The following is an 18,200-nucleotide window of genomic DNA, read 5'->3' as shown; positions in this document are numbered from 1 at the left end:
GTTTCTGATCGTCTGTGATTAGTGTTCGTGGACTGCAAACCAGGCATGAGAGAATCTGGGGTTGTGACGAGTTTCTAGGAGCTTAGGGCGTCTCGTCACCTATCCGAGGGTATGAGGTTCGTGGGAATCGGGGTTATGTCGAGGAAGCAATGACAAGTTGATGATTTGGCAAGATAAGTCCTTTAGTGGAAATTAATGGCAGCGGAGTACACTGGGAGTACATGTATGTATGCTTAGCGTACTCATGCGCGTGGCATTTAAGCTGAGCCACCTAGTACGTTGGGCATACCAGAGGGTACGTTGGGCGTACTAGGCACATAAGAAAACCCTAATTAAGAGGAGTGTCCCTTATTAAAGAATGAGATGGCCTCATTCCTGGCCACCATCCTCATTCAATAAGCCCCCCTAAACCCTAATGCTCATTCTTGAGCTTGTGTCTAACCATTGTGAGCTTATAAGTGTTATTGTGGAATTTTTGGAGTGAAGAAGGAGCATGGAAGAGAATAGATTTGGAGTGCATGCTTTGTGTAACAACGTAAAATTCCAATTAAAATTTTAATTTTTAAAACCACCAAATGTATATCATATCATAATTTTCAAATCCGAAACAACAGTGTTTTCAAAACAAATTCCCAAGATCTCTCAAATGTGAACTCCATCGGTGTGAGTGTGTACGAGTCAAGCCGTCGCCTTCCTACGATCCTCGCTGGTACCTGAGACATCAAACACAACAACTGTAAGCATAATGCTTAGTGAGTTCCCCAAAATACCACATACCACAAATACGCCAATCGAGGCTAAACCCGACCCTCTGGTCAAGATGTCTCAGCGGGACCCTCCAGTCCCGCAGCTCGTCGGACCCTCTGGTCCAGTCATAGCTCATTGGGCCCTCTGGCCCGTTCTGAATCGTTGGACCCTCCGGTCCGGTCCATATAGTCATATAGCATACAAATAACACATAGCATACAATCTCATAAATAGCACACAAGACCCTCTGGCCAAACCAGAATACCACTCCAGGTAATGTATAGTGAGAAGACTCACCTCGTGGAAAGTCTAAGATCTCGCATACTCGCTATCTCCAAAACCCAACGACGACTCTACCTCGCCTAATCATAATAAAAATATCATTTAATAATCAAGACTTCCACAACTAAACTTTAACCATTATAATCATCCTCAGAGGGTAAAAGACCATTTTACCCCTCCTTGACCCAAAGTCATCATGTTGACCAAAACCCTAAAAAGTCAACAAAAGTCAACCCTACGAGTACGCGGGGCGTACTGCTTGATGTACGCGGGGCGTACATTGCCAACCCATGGATCGGGGTCTCCACCCAGTATGCTGCGCGTACTGGAAGTTACGCCCAATGTAACCATCAGACTTTAGCATTCAACATTTCTGGTCTTAATCGGTTAAGCCATTACTCCAACTTCTAGATCTGGCTCAGTTTATGCGTCTATACCTATAAAGTCGAGACCTTTAAGCCTTGGCATGGCTGTAAAGGCTCCAACACTTCATAACATCACTCTATTCCAACTTAAGGACCTAGATCTCATGCATGGTGCAATGTTCACGACCAAGATTGCATTTTTATGAGTCTACAACTCAAATAGACCAGAAATACGAAGGATCTAAGCTTATGGAGACCATTTGCTCAAAAGTCTCCACCTTTGGGACTAAAACCCTAGAAAATGGTACATGAAGCATATTACAAGAACTATAGAACAAGATCCGAGCTTTTTACCTTGGGATGAAGCCTCAACCTTTGCTAAGCTCAGATCTACACTTGAGTACCACTTCTAGCCTTCCCCGATGAGCTCCTCTTCTCCTTTGCTACCTAGAAATGGCACCACCAAGCTTAGGATACTCACAAATGGCCTAAGAACGGTTGCACACTCTCTTTAGGGTTTCTTTCTGAGGGATGGTGGCTGAGAAGTCGAGCCACACATTCCTTTTATAGCCCTCCAAATGAATTAGGGTTTTTAGGTCTGGACCGGTTACGCCCCGCATAACCTTGGGTACGCCCAACGTACCTGAGGGTGAACGCGTCCAAATGAAGCGCACGAGTACGCACAGCGTACCTCTTGTACGCCCAGCGTACTCGCAAATCATGCAACCCTAAAAAGAGAACATAACAAAGATGAAGGGATAAGTAGAAGGGTACCTGGTTTTCGGGCTGTTACAATTCTCCCCCACTAGAACCAGACTTCGTCCCCGAAGTCTCATACCGAAAACAACTCCGGATACTGATCCCGCATCTCAGCCTCGGGCTCCCATGTCAGGTCGGACCCCTTCCGATGTTGCCACTGCACTTGTACCAAGGGTACTTCCTTGTTCCTCAGAACCTTAACCCTTCGATCCCTGATCGCCACTGGCCTCTCCACATAATTCAGGCCTGCATCCACCTAAATGTCATCCAAAGGCACCATGGCCGACTCGTCGGTAATGCATTTCCTCAACTGAGAAACATGAAAGGTGTCATGGATCTGTCCCAATTCAGCAGGTAGGTCCAACCAGTAGGCTACCCTGCCTACCCTAGCAATTACCCTGAAGGGTCCAATGTATTGGGGTCCCAACTTGCCCCTCTTCCTGAATCGTATCACTCCTTTCCAAGGAGAGACCTTTAGGAGCACAAGGTCACCAACCTGAAACTCGAGCTCGGACCGACGCCTGTCCGCATAACTCTTCTGGCGACTCTGCGCGGTCAACAATCTCTGCCTGACCTGCTGTATCTGCTGGGTCGTCTGGAGTACAATCTCTGTGCTATCCATTACCCGTTGCCCCACCTCTCCCCAGCAGATGGGGGTGCGACACCTCCTCCCATACAACAGCTCAAAAGGTGGCATACCAATGCTCGAATGATGGCTGTTGTTGTATGAAAACTCTGCCAAGGGTAGATAGGTGTCCCAACTCCTTTCAAAATCCAAAACACATGCACGGAGCATATCCTCAAGCGTCTGAATCGTCCGCTCGCTCTGTCCGCCCGTCTGCGGGTGGTATGCGGTACTGAAATGCAGCCTCGTACCTAACTCCTTGTGGAACTTCTTCCAAAATCTGGAAGTAAATCGCACGTCTCGATCTGAAATGATCAACAATAGAACCCCATGCCGCAATACCACCTCCCTCACATACAACTCTGCCAACCTCTCAGCAGAAGAGCTCTCACTGATAGCAAGAAAATGAGCGCTCTTCGTCAACCTGTCCACAATCACCCAAATTGCATCGACTCCTCTCGCAGTCCTTGGCAATTTGGTGATAAAATCCATGGTAATCTGTTCCCACTTCCACTCGGGAATCTCCAATGGCTGCAGCTTACCATGCAGACGCTGGTGCTCGGCCTTAACTTGGCGACAAGTTAGGCACCTCTCGACGAATCAAGCAACATCCCTCTTCATACAGGGCCACCAATACTCCTTCTTTAGGTCCAAATACATCTTGGTAGCCCCGGGATGGATCGAGAACTTCGATCAATGCGCCTCCTCCATCAAAATGGTACGCGTCCCGCCCACAAACGGTACCCAAATCCGACCCTGAAACGTCATAAGCCCCCGACTATCGGTAACGAACTCCGACACCTGCCCAACGACCCGCTCCCGCTTTCGGTTCTCTGGTCTCGCAGCCTCAGCCTGGGCCCCTAGGATGGTGTCCAATACTAGAGTCATCACCGTCAACCTCATACAAATGTCTCGATTCGGGGCGCTCTCCGACCTACGGCTCAGAGCGTCGGCTACGACATTAGCCTTGCCCGGGTGGTACAGGATCTCACAATCATAATCCTTCACCACATCCAACCATCTCCTCTGGCGCATATTCAGGTTTGGCTGATCCATCAAGTACTTTAAGCACTTGTGGTCAGTGTATATCGTACACCGAACCCCATACAGATAGTGACACCAGATCTTGAGGGCAAAAACTACAGCCCCCAACTCCAAATCGTGGGTGGGATATCTCGTCTCATGAGGCTTCAACTGCCTCGATGCATACGCGATCACATGCCCTCTCTGCATCAACACCGCTCCCATCCCCAATATCGAAGCATCACAATACACCACGAAATCCTCCATCCCTTCCGGTAGTGCGAGTACAGGAGCTTCGCAAATCTCTGACGAAGGGTCTCAAACGAGGTTTGCTGCTCCGGACCCCATGAGAAAGTAACACCCTTCCGGGTCAACTTGGTAAGTGGCACGACGATCTTGGAGAAATCTCTGATAAATCTCCTATAGTAGCCTGCCAACCCCAAGAAGCTCCTGATCTCCGTAGGTGACCTCGGCACCTCCCAACTCATCACAGCCTCAATCTTGGCTGGGTCAACCAATATCCCGTTCTGGTTAACGAGATGCCCTAAAAACTGGACTTCCTGTAACCAGAAATCGCACTTGGAGAATTTGGCAAAGAGCCTCTCCGATCTCAGAATTCCGAGGATCTCCCTCAAATGTTCCGCATGCTGCTCTCTGGTCCTCGAATACACCAGGATGTCATCAATGAAAACAATCACCGAACGATCCAACATCGGCCTACACATCCTGTTCATGAGATCCATGAATGCCGCTGGTGCATTGGTGAGCCCAAATGGCATCACCACGAACTCGTATTGCCCGTAACGAGTCCTAAACGCAGTCTTCTGGATATCCTCATCCCGAACTCTCATCTGGTGATATACCGATCTCAAGTCAATCTTGGAGAACCAAGACGCCCCCTGCAACTGATCGAATAGATCGTCGATCCTCGGTAACGGATAACGGTTCTTGACCGTCAACTTGTTCAACTCCTGGTAATCAATGCATATCCGGTGTGAACCATCCTTTTTCTTAACAAAAAGGATCGGCGCTCCTCAGCGAGAGCTACTGGGACGGATGAACCCTTTCCCCAATAGCTCTTGCAGCTGTGAGGATAACTCCTGCATCTCTGGCGGTGCTAGCCGATACGGCGCCTTGGCGATTGGCGCAGCCCCGGGAACCAGATCGATATGAAACTCCACCTGCCTCTCGGGAGGCACACCCGACAACTCCTCGGGAAACACATCCGGGAACTCACGCACTATCGGCACCTCATCCACTGAGCTTGGCCTCCCAGCGGCCTCTCGCACATCTGTCACATAGGCTACGAACCCCTTACAGCCCTGCTGCAAACTCCGCCTCGCTCTAGCGGCCGAATAGAAAACCAAACCACCACGAGTCCCCTCGCCGTAAACCTTCAGCGCTCCCCCACTAGGATCTCGGATCGTCACCAATTGACGCTCGCAATCTATGACAGCCCCAAAACGGCTCAACCAATCCATCCCTACTATGACACAAACATCCCCCATAGCGATCGGAATCAAATCAATCGGGAACTCCACCCCAAAGATCTCCAGCATGCATCCACGTATCACCTCGGTAGCACATACCTCATGCTCATCTGCTATGGAAACCCGCAGAGGTCGAATCAACGCCTCCCTCGGAATACTAATGTGCCAACTAAAAGCAAAAGATATGAAAGACTGACTCGCACCCGAGTCGAATAAAACCAATGCAGGTACAGAACTCACAAGAAAAGTACCTACGCATAACATATAGCAATTACAATAGAATAAACTCAACATAAAATAGATAAAGATCGCATACCCGCCACGACGTCAGGTGCTGCGCGGACCTCCTCCGCAGTCAGTTGGAAAGCTCCCCTTAGACTTCGGTGCTTCGGCCTTCATTGGCCGGGTCTCAGCGGCTCGAACCGCAGGTGTAGATCCCTGCTTTGACCTCTGAAGCTGGGGGCACTCGGCCTTCCGATGGCCGGTCTGGTTGCAATGGAAGCAAACCGAGAACCCCTTCGGACAGTCCCTCGCAAAATGTCCTTCATTCCTGCATTTGTAGCATACGCCAGTCTTGCACGGCCCATCATGGCTCTTGCCGCACTTTCCACAAGTGCAGCCCCTCGAACTACCCGTCCTCGAATCAGCGGGTTTTGCCTGCTTGGTGGCCGGCTGCGACTGCGCCGGTCATTGATCACCCCTCTGCAACTCAGTCTCCTCCCTCGCCTGTGTCTCAAGCTCGATCTCCCTCTTCCTGGCATTTTCCTGGAGCTCGGCAAATGTATGGTAAGTCGAGTTCGCCATGAACTCACGGATGTCCCTCCTCAAAATACTCAGATAACGGCTCATGCGTGCCTGCTCAGTGGACACCAACTCCGGGCAAAACAGCGCCCGCTCATGAAACATCCTCATAAGCATTGTCACCGATTCTGTCCCCTTCTTGAGGGTCAGAAATTCCTGAGCTAAATGTTCCCTCTCCACCTGGGGAACATACTCGTCACGAAACATCGCAGTAAACCTCTCCCAGGTCACTGCAGTCATCTCAGTTGTAGAATAGCTCGCGGTCACGAATTTCCACCAGTCCTTCACCCCCAAGCGAAGTTGGTTGAGTGCGAATCGCACCCTCAAGTGCTCCGGACACGAACACGTATAGAAACACCCCTCCATGTCTGAGATCCACCTCATAGCGGCGATCGGGTCCTGCATACCATCGAACTCTGGTGGTTTCGTGTTGCTGAACTCTCGGTACAGCAACGAATCACCACTCTGGGGTCTGGCAGCAGCAACAGCTGCTGCGGCTGCAGCAACAGCAGCATCAATCAAGGCAGCATAACACTCGTCAAACGTCTCGATCAGTGTGGTCTTAATAGACCCAAACATCTCTGGAATCTCGGCTCTGATGGCAGCAGCCACCTTCTCATGGATGATCCGACGGATCTCCTCATCGCTCACCCCACTACTCTCAGGGTTATGGCGTGTCCCGACCATGATCAACCTCTGAAATACAACATAAGAAATATCAGGGATACTCTCGAGTATACTCACACTCGATAACTCAAACATCCTCTCTCCTGGTACCCCCAAGGATTCTTACTTGGACTGCGCACCAATCCGGTGTTTTCAATAGTACGGGCCCAATACTATTGTCCACATCGAATCAATATACAATCCAAGTCCTCCTCCTAGGATCCCAAGACGTAAATACTCTACTCTCTCTATGCATTGGCTACCCTCAGTAGACCTATCATGAGCTCCTCACTGCTACCTACTCACTCTCAAAGTATCTCATAGCAGCAGTAATCTCCTAGGCTAAGGCATCACAAATCAGGCTACTCTACTCCTTATAGGAATACCTAGCCTCTCTATCATGCATAAAATAATATCTCATAACTCAGAACATATAATGTAAGGGTATTTTAGGGATTCACCGTTCGGGCGCTGGCTGACCGTACACACCATCCACTCTGCTCGTTTCCAAAACTTCTTTTTCTTTTTAGAAAATTTGCAGTTTTGGTTGTAAAATTCCTCAAATCCTTGGTTTGAGTTCAAATACGCCTGAAGGTGCATCCGAATCCCTCAAACCAAGGCTCTGATACAAACTTGTAACAACGTAAAATTCCAATTAAATTTTTAATTTTTAAAACCACCAAATGTATATTGTATCATAATTTTCAAATCCGAAACAACAGTGTTTTCAAAACAAATTCCCAAGATCTCTCAAATGTGAACTCCATCAGTGTGAGTGTGTACGAGTCAAGCCGTCGCCTTCCCACGGTCCTCGCTGGTACCTGAGACATCAAACACAACTGTAAGCATAATGCTTAGTGAGTTCCCCAAAATACCACATACCACAAATACGCCACTCGAGGCTAAACCCGATCCTCTGGTCAAGATGTCTCAGCGGGACCCTCCAGTCTCGCAGCTCATCGGACCCTCTGGTCCAGTCATAGCTCATTGGGCCCTCTGGCCCGTTCTGAATCGTTGGACCCTCCGGTCCGGTCCATATAGTCATACAGCATACAATTAACACATAGCATACAATCTCATAAATAGCACATAAGACCCTCTGGCCAAACCAAAATACCACTCAAGGTAACGTATAGTGAAAAGACTCACCTCGTGGAAAGTCTAAGATCTCGCGTACTCGCTATCTCCAAAACCCAACGACGACTCTACCTCGCCTAATCATAATAAAAATATCATTTAATAATCAAGACTTCCACAACTAAACTTTAACCCTTATCATCATCCTCAGAGGGTAAAAGACCATTTTACCCCTCCTTGACCCAAAGTCATCATGTTGACCAAAACCCTAAAAATTCAACAAAAGTCAACCCTACGAGTACGCGGGGCGTACTGCTTGATGTACGCGGGGTGTACATCGCCAACCCATGGATCGGGGTCTCCACCCAGTACGCTGCGCGTACTGGAAGTTACGCCCAGTGTAACCATCAGACTTTAACATTCAACATTTCTGGTCTTAATCGGTTAAGCCATTACTCCAACTTCTAGATCCGGCTCAGTTTATGCGTCTATACCCATAAAGTCGAGACCTTTAAGCCTTGGCATGGCTGTAAAGGCTCCAACACTTCATAACATCACTCTATTCCAACTTAAGGACCTAGATCTCATGCATGGTGCAATGTTCACGACCAAGATTGCATTTTTATGAGTCTACAACTCAAATAGACCAGAAATACGAAGGATCTAAGCTTATGGAGACCATTTGCTCAAAAGTCTCCACCTTTGGGACTAAAACCCTAGAAAATGGTACATGAAGCATATTACAAGAACTATAGAACAAGATCCGAGCTTTTTACCTTGGGATGAAGCCTCAACCTTTGCTAAGCTCAAATCTACTCTTGAGTACCACTTCTAGCCTTCCCCAATGAGCTCCTCTTCTCCTTTGCTACCTAGAAATGGCACCACCAAGCTTAGGATACTCACAAATGGCCTAAGAACGGTTGCACACTCTCTTTAGGGTTTCTTTCTGAGGGATGGTGGCTGAGAAGTCGAGCCACACATTCCTTTTATAGCCCTCCAAATGAATTAGGGTTTTTAGGTTTGGACTGATTACGCCCCGCGTAACCTTGGGTATGCCCAGCGTACCTGAGGGTGAACGTGTCCAAATGAAGCGCACGAGTATGCGCAGCGTACCTCTTGTACGCCCAACATACTCGCAAATCATGCAACCCTAAAAAGAGAACATAACAAAGATGAAGGGATAAATAGAAGGGTACTTGGTTTTAGGGCTGTTACACTTTGGATCTGAGCTTTTCTGTGGTTGGAGCATCATTTGGAGGTATAAAGCTCAAAGCTTTGCCATCCTTTTTGTTTTGTTCATGATATGGTCCATTTTAGGGCTTTTGGTCGAAAAGCTTGAGGCTTTATGAGTTGTTGAACTCCAGAGCTCAATATCTGTCCTTTTAAGTGTTTCTAGTAGCGAGGATCCATAAAAATGAGGTCTTGAATGTGAGATCAACCCATGCATGAGATTTGAGCATTTTGAGTTAAGAGAATAAGGGTTTTATGTGTTTGTGACCTTATCAGCTATGCAAAGGCTTAAAGTCACTAACTTTATGGAGTAAGAGATGATAGGGAGTCCAAATATGAGAAATGAGTTAGGGTCTTAATGGGTTAAGACCAAGAGAATGGACTAAAGCAAAACTGGGTGTACGCCCAGCGTAAGTTCCAGTACGCCCCGCGTACTGGGTTGGAGTCCCCGATCAGTTTCATGCATGTGTGAGCACGTTGAGCGTACCAAGAGAGGCACGCCCCGCGTAACTTCACTGTGGGCTTTTGGGCTGGATCTTATCATGGGCCGTGAGGGTTGGGCCTGAATCATTGGGCTTATGAATTAGAGACTATGAGAAGAAATATATTATAATTTTGCCTTGGGCCCTTGTGTTGGGCTTGCCATTTATTTTTGAGAGTGGTGTAACATCCATATTTTCAGGTACAATATTTTTGTGTTTCAATTTTTCGGTTTAAGGAGGGACTCGCCGAGTCAAAGGCTGACTCGCCGAGTCGTGTCGAGTTGCCCACGTGGATTTAATGAGTGAACTCGACGAGTCAGAGGAATGACTCACCGAGTAGGTCCTGGGCGGTGAAAACCCTAAGTTTCCGGGGTTGGGGCCTATTTAAGGAACTTATGACCTTAGGTGTGCCTCATACCTCCTGTGAGAAGCCCTAAATCGCCATTGGATCCATGAGAGAGTTCTTATGATGAAATCAATTAATTTGGTGGGTCTTATGGAAGGAAAAGAGCATGATTCAAGCAAGAAATGAGATGGGGGCTGTGGATCTAGCATTTCTTCGCGTGGAACTGCTGTAGAAGGTATAACTTGCATCCTTTTCATCTATTTTGGTTAGATTTCATGATTTTAGGAGTTTTAGGGTTTTTGTAACAACCCAAAAATTTCATTTTAATTATTTATTTCATAAAAACATTCTTTAGAAAATACTGTGCCAACACGAAATTTCATAAAACAATGTATCATGTTCGAAACCCATGTCATAAACAAATGTCATATCAGAGTACAATCCCAGAAAACTTCGTGCGGAAAATCAGATGTGTGTGTGATGTCATGTTACGCCACCAACTCCTTCCCCTTAGACGAAGAGGTACCTGAAACCAAAAACTGAAACCGTAAACACAAAGCTTAGTGAGTTCCCCCATCATACCACATACCATACAATACCATCGGTATCTTTCAACCGGTAATCATCATCGGTATCTTTCAACCGGTAACTGGGGTCTATTCCACCCCCTACTAATAGCATACAACAACAAGGTATAAGCATACAATCAGGCATATCCGAGTACTGACCTACCCTTCGGTCCTAAGGATCACTGTCAGGGAAAACTATCCCTATCATGCACGTAACATATCATACAGATATATCGGATAACCAAACACGTATCCATACCAAAATAATTATCACAAAGACAATCATCTTCTAAAATACTCCTACTTGGTGGGCCGGCATTGTGGCCTTAGACCCACCCCTATTGGAAGGTAACTTACCTCAAAAGGCTGGCTACTGAAAAGCTGATCTGCAAATGTCTGACAGCTGCTCTGGTGATCCCCCGACTATATTCCCATAAAACACTTAATCTGACATTGATACTATTCCCAGGGTAAAATGACTATTTTACCCCTGATCGATTCCAAACCAAAGTCAAGTCAAAGTCAAAGTCAAAGTCAAAGTCAACTTCCAGTTGACCCGACTCACCGAGTTGGCTTGCCAACTCGTCGAGTCCATATCCATTCGATTGTCCTTACTCCCGTCTCTACTCGTCGAGTTAGGCATTGACTCGACGAGTTCATTTCCTAACTGAATACTCAATGGTCCTTCATCCAACTCGCCGAGTTGTATGAACAACTCGTTGAGTTAATCTTCATCCGATGAACACGTTCTGTCCTCGACTCGCCAAGTTGATGAACAACTCGCCGAGTTCTATGAAGATTGCCTTGGACTCGCCGAGCACCTTCATGCACTCGTCGAGTCCCATGAACTTCTTGATCAATGGCTTAGTCCAGAACGTTGGGTCAATCCCCGGAGACCCCCTTAAAACTTTCCACACTCAACTGGGTCCTTTCGACCCTCAACAAAATGGGACAGAACCCCCTAGACTCGCCGAGTCCAAGAATGGACTCGCCGAGTTGGTCACGTCCATTCCCTAAATCTTTGCTTTCTGATGAACATCCTTTGATCAAAAGATAGATCCAAGCTTCTATAATCGATCTAGCATGTAAAGTTACAAAATTTACGTGCTTGCATGGGACTTTGAGCTCAAAAGGACATAAAACAAGCTCATATGGCACATGGGACCTTTCATGGGTGCAAAAGCAACCCAAATCTACCTAGTGACTCCTTTCATGACGTGATTCAGAAGCTTAAACCCCCAACCATGTTTGCAAACATGGTTGGCCACCAAAAATGGCTCATAAAAGCCCTAAACCTCCCCAAAGAGGGATCTAACAAATGAATGAGCAAGATCATAGCTTTTTACCTTCAACGAGCTGAAGAAGGTGTACAAACTCAGGTTCCCTTGCTCTCTACTTGCTTCCTCAAGCTTCTCCCCTTCCTTCCTTAAGATCACAACACCAAAATCCACCAAAAAGGCTTAGATTGCTTCAAAAACGGCTAGGGTTTCAGTGAGGGGTGTTTGGGAGAATAAAGGAGTGATGGAGGCTGCATAAGGTCGTTTAAATAGGGTGCAAACCCATGGATTAGGGTTTTTGTCCATACAGCGGCTACTCGCCGAGTCCGCAACTTAAACTCCGTGTCTCATCCCGCTTCTACTCGGCGAGGCAGTCCTTCGACTCGCCGAGTCCAAGGCCAAAATTGTAAATCATTAACATAATTAAATACAAGAATACGTACCAAGAACCAGGTGCTAGAGTTTTACTCCCTTTCTTTGTACCTATGAGCTATTTGAGACATGATCTGAGGGGGGAAACCTCAGATCTGGACCTTGTGAAGTCCTTGAAGACTAGATACCCCAACTTTAATTGTCCAAATGAGGGTTGATTGAGCTAAATCCTTTATGAAGGGCATGTAATGGAGTTTTGGAGCAATAGCATCATGCATGAACGTAAAGATCGAAGCTTTACGTGATTATTGAGCCTTGAGATGATAGATCTATAATTTAGAGTGATAGATCTGGTCGAAATCGTCTGAATGAGAATGAGTCTGGACAGACTCGCCGAGTCAATGAGCCGACTCGACGAGTCAGTTAGGTTTTTCCCGATCGAGCTGAATCGTGTGATAACTCGGTGAGTTGTGGGGTCAACTCGACGAGTTAAGCTGAATCTTCACGAAACTTCGGAAAAAGTGAGTGGACTTGACGAGTCACAAGGGTGCACTCGCTAAGTCGGGTCAGATATGGACTGTGGACTCAAGTTTGACTACGATTGACTTTAGGGTTAGGTCAACCATGTGTGATGGAAGCCATGGAGGGTTAAAATGGTCTTTTACCCACTTCAATAGTTAGACAGAGAAAGAGAATAGCCTTGGGTGTGTTTGAATATGAGTAAGTAGTGCTAAGAGATGTTTATCCTATGTGTTAGGCGGAAGCTAGGTCGAGATTTCCGAGTGCGAGGCTGTCACTTGGTTGTTTTCAAGGTGAGTCTTCTCACTATACTTTACCATGAGTGGTATCTATGTGTGACCGGAGGGTCTTATGTGTTTATATTGAGTATTGTGATATCCTGCATTATGTCTATGTGATTTATGTTGTGTATTATTCCGTGCTTACTGAGTTAGGACCGGAGGGTCCACCCGAGTTATGGGACCGGAGGGTCCCATTGCACGTTGACCAAGGGGTCTTACTGTGTTATAGCCTCGAGGGGCCAATGATTGTACACTAAGCTTCATGCTTACCGTTTTATGTGATATGTGTTTCAGGTTTTTCTCAGGATCACGAGACGACACCGACTTGATTGTACACACCAGAGAAAGAGTTATGCTTTGAGGATCCTGGACTATGATATAAACAATTATGGAGTTGTGTCTTATAAATTAAAGAGATGTGTTTTTATAATATGTGTTATGAGAACTGAGAGATTTTAAATGAAAAATTTACTTGAAAATTTACGGTGTTACAAGTGGGCCTCGGGTGAGCCCATTTATTATTGGGCCTTGGTGGGCCCAATGGGTTTTAGGATTTTAATGTGCTGGTTAGTGGTCTTCCTTTAGACCTAATGAGTGAGAGTCTGGACTTAGTTTCTAAATGGGTTAATTGTGGTTTTGGCTCAGAGTTAGAGGCCGGTGCGTAGCAACAACATTATAGGTGCTGTTCATCATCCGAGGTGAGTCTTCTCACTATACTTACCGTGATTGGTATCCTTGTGTGACTGAGATTTCTTATGTGCTTGTTTGTGTGTTGTGATATTCTGCATTATGTCTCTTTGATTTATGCTGAGTATTGTTAATATGAGCTTGTTGAGTTAGGACCAGAGGTCCACCTGAGTTCAGGGACCAGAGGATCCCACTGAGACACATTGACCGGAGGGTCTTATCTGAGTATAGCCATGAGAGGCTATTGATATGTGTGTGTGGTATTTTGGGGAACTCACTAAGCTTCGTGCTTACCTTGTTATGTGTTATGTGTTTCAGGTTTTCTTAGAATCGCGGGAAGGCACCGGCTCGATTGTACACACCAGAGAATGAGTTATGATTTGAGGATCCTGGATTATTATTATTAAAAAATATAGAGTTGTGTTTTGTAAATAAATTAAATGAAATTTTCGTGAAACATGATATGAGAATTATGTGATTTTTAAAAGAAAATTTTGTTTGAAAATTTACGGTGTTACATTAAAACAATAGTTGTCCCATGCTCCAAGCATGTACATTATGTTTTCCTAAACACTAGTCATGCCATACACCAAGTATGCACACTATGTTTTTCCAAACATTAGTTATGACATACACCAAGTATGCACACTAAGTGTGTCTGTGATCTTTACTTTGTGAAATAGATCGATTGAACATAATTCCAATGATTCTCATTTCACAATCCCAAATCCTTACCACAAATGCAAGGATTCCAAATTCCTGTCATTTACCTAAATCTGTTAGATTCTAAACTTATATGCATTGATCCTCTTGTAATGATTATGCACAAAGTCACAAAGACTTGTCAATAGACATTACAGAGTATTCCAACGGAGATCACACCATGGAAACGAAGTCTCAAATTCAAAGTACATTGCTTTGAACATCCTTCATGCATTAAGTTTCCTAATCTTACACTAATTTAATGAATAAATTCCACCTATTAGAATATTTCCATATTCTCATTTTGACTATCACTTCTGAACAAGAGTTGCCTCTTTTCAGAATATGTCAATATGGTCCTCTCCAAAAATTTACACCATACTTCCAACTGTCCCTGAGCACCCAATCTTTGGTAAACCTTAGATTGTCCTCGACAATTGTTTAATCAAATTAGTTATATCTAGTTCTAATACTTTTTCCCTCTTAATTCTCTAGGCATTTGGAAAAATTTAGAACAGATGAATATTATAGCACATGCAATCGACCCTATATCCGAAGCATATGGGACACGATTCATGATGTCTCACATATAGACGTGATACTAAACCAGTCTTTTTGCTATAATATTTCTATTTCTATTTGTCAAGTTCTCATAACTCAGATTATGAAAAGGAATGCCGTAATCATAATCGAATTTTAGAACGCAAATAAAGGACCCATATATAGAATTTCCTTATGTTGAGCCATTCAAACATAAAATTCATATATATATATATATATATATATATATATATATATATATATATATATATATATATATATATATATATATATATATATATATATATATATATATATATATCCTTGACTAAAGATGACTAAAACCTCAATCTAAGCTTTTAGAATTGAAATGAAGTATAATTTTCTCTCCCTTAATTATACCAAAACAACTTTTCCCAATTGAAAATTTTGTTTTCTATAATTAACATTGCTAACTTGCAACACTTATCATAGTTATCGTGCTCCCACTAACATGATGATTATTAGCATAACACTTATGCTCCCACTAGCTTTGACATGTACTCAGAAATCAGCTAGACTTCTAGAAATCAATACTTTATTGACTTTCTCACCAAAGTTTAAAATTCTGATACGAAATGCTTCGATAAAACTTTATTAAAATCATACAGCTTTCCTTAGATAGCACACTTGTGTGTCTAAACAATCTCAGAACTATGAAAAGGGATGTCATAATCATAGTCTCAATTGTATAGACCTTTGCCATTCCTCACAAGTCCATGTTAGTGTGCCGGTTAACCACACATGCTCCACTAACGACTTTGAGAATGCAAATATCACAATTGCTATCTACTTAAAATCTACTTACTGAAAGCATTTCCTCACCATCATTTTCATGAATCGGAGAGAAACCATATGACACCTAGATTTTGTGGTGTATGTGTTCCTATCCATGTGAATTTGTCAAAACCATAATCAGAAGACAAGGTTAGTGACAAATCCAAACTCATATGGATTGAACTTGTGCAGTCTTAACTTCTTGCCACCTGTCAGCACAAGGGCCTACCATTGCTTCCAAGTTGTTATGCAACCAATTGAGAACCGTCAGAACTCATATGAAAAGCAAACTTTAACTATAATGGGCACATAAATAGGAATATGTCAACACAATAGGTTATAAACCTCACGTCGTGTGCTAGTGATAAACTACAAGTTTTTATTCTTGATTAGATCTTGAAATTCTTTCAGGATCTTTAAGACTCCCACTATCCTCTTGACATATAAGACTCTCTTGCCAAATAATCAAGAGATAGTGTGATTTCTTATCAAGACAAACACTTCACACAATTGGCCTAAGTTGGTCTCTGTTTTATCCAAAACATCACAACTTACCAATTTCAAATGTACAAGCGTAGGACACACTTTACTCTTACATATGACTAGTGTTAATAAACCTTTCTTTAAGATATGTCACTCATGTTACAATCTTGGAGTATGACTCTAAGAATTGTTTTGGAACGAAGTATGACTGATCTTCTTGATTTAACCACTTTAACAATTCATGACTCCTCTTCTTAGCCATAAGTATGCACTAAGATGTCCTTAGAGCATGAATTGTGATATGATTTCTAAATCATTAAGATGATCACAAAACATGATACTAAAGTACTCTCGCATCTTTTTAGATTTGAGAAACTTTTATCTTTCTGCCTAATTTGAATCTTCTCATTCGTTCTGCCATACATCGAAACTTTTTCGAATGTTTCAGAGTTATACTTAAACTAGCAAGTATAACCATATTTACTAAACTTTAGTAAATCATGACGAATAGTCTTATCAGTATTTTGTGGTGGACTTGACCAGTGCACAAGAATGTGTACTCGATCCCTTAATCCTTCACTTGACTCACATATACATGTTAACAAGGAATTAGTCTTAATTTTCCAGAGATGAAGATTTTCATTCATCATACTATACAACTTGCATGATTCCAAGTTTCGGTTCAATTGAAACTTGGGTGATGAGAATCTTTCCTTATTTGGTAAATTTAGACACTACCACAAATGAAATAATCAAATTCATATTTCCATTATTGCTAGAAACATATAAACATCAATTTTCCATAAATGCCATTGCAAGCAGTTAAAATAAAATAAAACAAAATTTTTATTTATTTATAAGATGAGGAAAAACTTTTTCCTTACAATGCAACTTTAAATGGAAACTATGCTATTACATATTTCCTAGCAATCTATCATAACTCTTTATGTATTAGCTCAAGTATCCGATCTTTGAACCATGTGATTGAAATCCATCTTCGCGATCAGATTCAACATACTCTTTCCTTAAGTTTCCTTCCCCTTGCTTGATCCTGCCATACATCAAAATGTATTAAGAATATCCAAATATGAACTTAATTTAGTTAGATAGTAGACTTACTTAACGTAGAGTCAAACATTTTGACTAGACCTTCTCTCAGATCTTTCAAGTAGTTAGGGCAGCTTCGCAACCAGTGCCCCTTCCTTTGGCAATAAAACCATATGGACCCTGTAACGACCCAAAAATCATGACCACAAATTTCATTTTTAATTTAATAATAAAACACAAGCATCAACCATTCATTCAAAACATATCACATCTGAGTATCATGTCTAAAGCATTATTTTAATTTATCAGAGTAAAGATCCCAGGATAAAATTCCTTTGGTGTGTGTGTGCCATGCGATCACCCCAAGCTCTTCCCTCCGCTACTGGAAGTACCTGAAACCAAAACTGAAAACCGTAATCACGAAGCTTAGTGAGTTCCCCAACCTACCACATACCACATACAACCACATACTGGGCCCCCGCCCGATGCATCGGCACTTGCCCGACATTGGACTAACTCCGGCATCGGGCCCCGCTCGGCATCAGGCCCCACCCGGCATCAGGCCCAGCCTGGCATCGAGCCCCGCTCGGTATACATATCTATTTCTCTTAGGCCCTGAATGTCTTTGGGCCTCGCCCACTAAACACATACAAACATATAACATAACACACAACAAGCAACTATCATATTCTACAATACTCCTGATCTAAGGCCTCACTTAACTAGGGCCTCGCCCCCTGGCCTACTACTAACGAGTCATGGAACATGAGATACGGGACCTCGCCCACACTCACCTCCCTACCAGGCACATACAAGTAACACACAGTAAACAAGTATAAACTATCATGCATACATTCCTCGGGCACCCCCCCGACATCAGACCTTGATCCGGCATCACATTCTAACATACAATGCCTAGGGCTAACCGCCGGGTCTTCCTACTCATAAATCACATGGGCCGACATTGTGGCCGTAGACCAATTCACACAGTGAGAAAACTTACCTTGCACTGCT

This window comes from Lactuca serriola, chromosome 1, assembly GCF_051521515.1.
Source record: "Lactuca serriola cultivar US96UC23 chromosome 1, Lser_US96UC23_V15, whole genome shotgun sequence".
In the NCBI taxonomy this organism is placed as follows: Eukaryota; Viridiplantae; Streptophyta; class Magnoliopsida; order Asterales; family Asteraceae; genus Lactuca; species Lactuca serriola.
The sequence above is the reverse complement of the archived record's forward strand: the minus strand, read 5'-3'. Positions refer to the sequence as shown.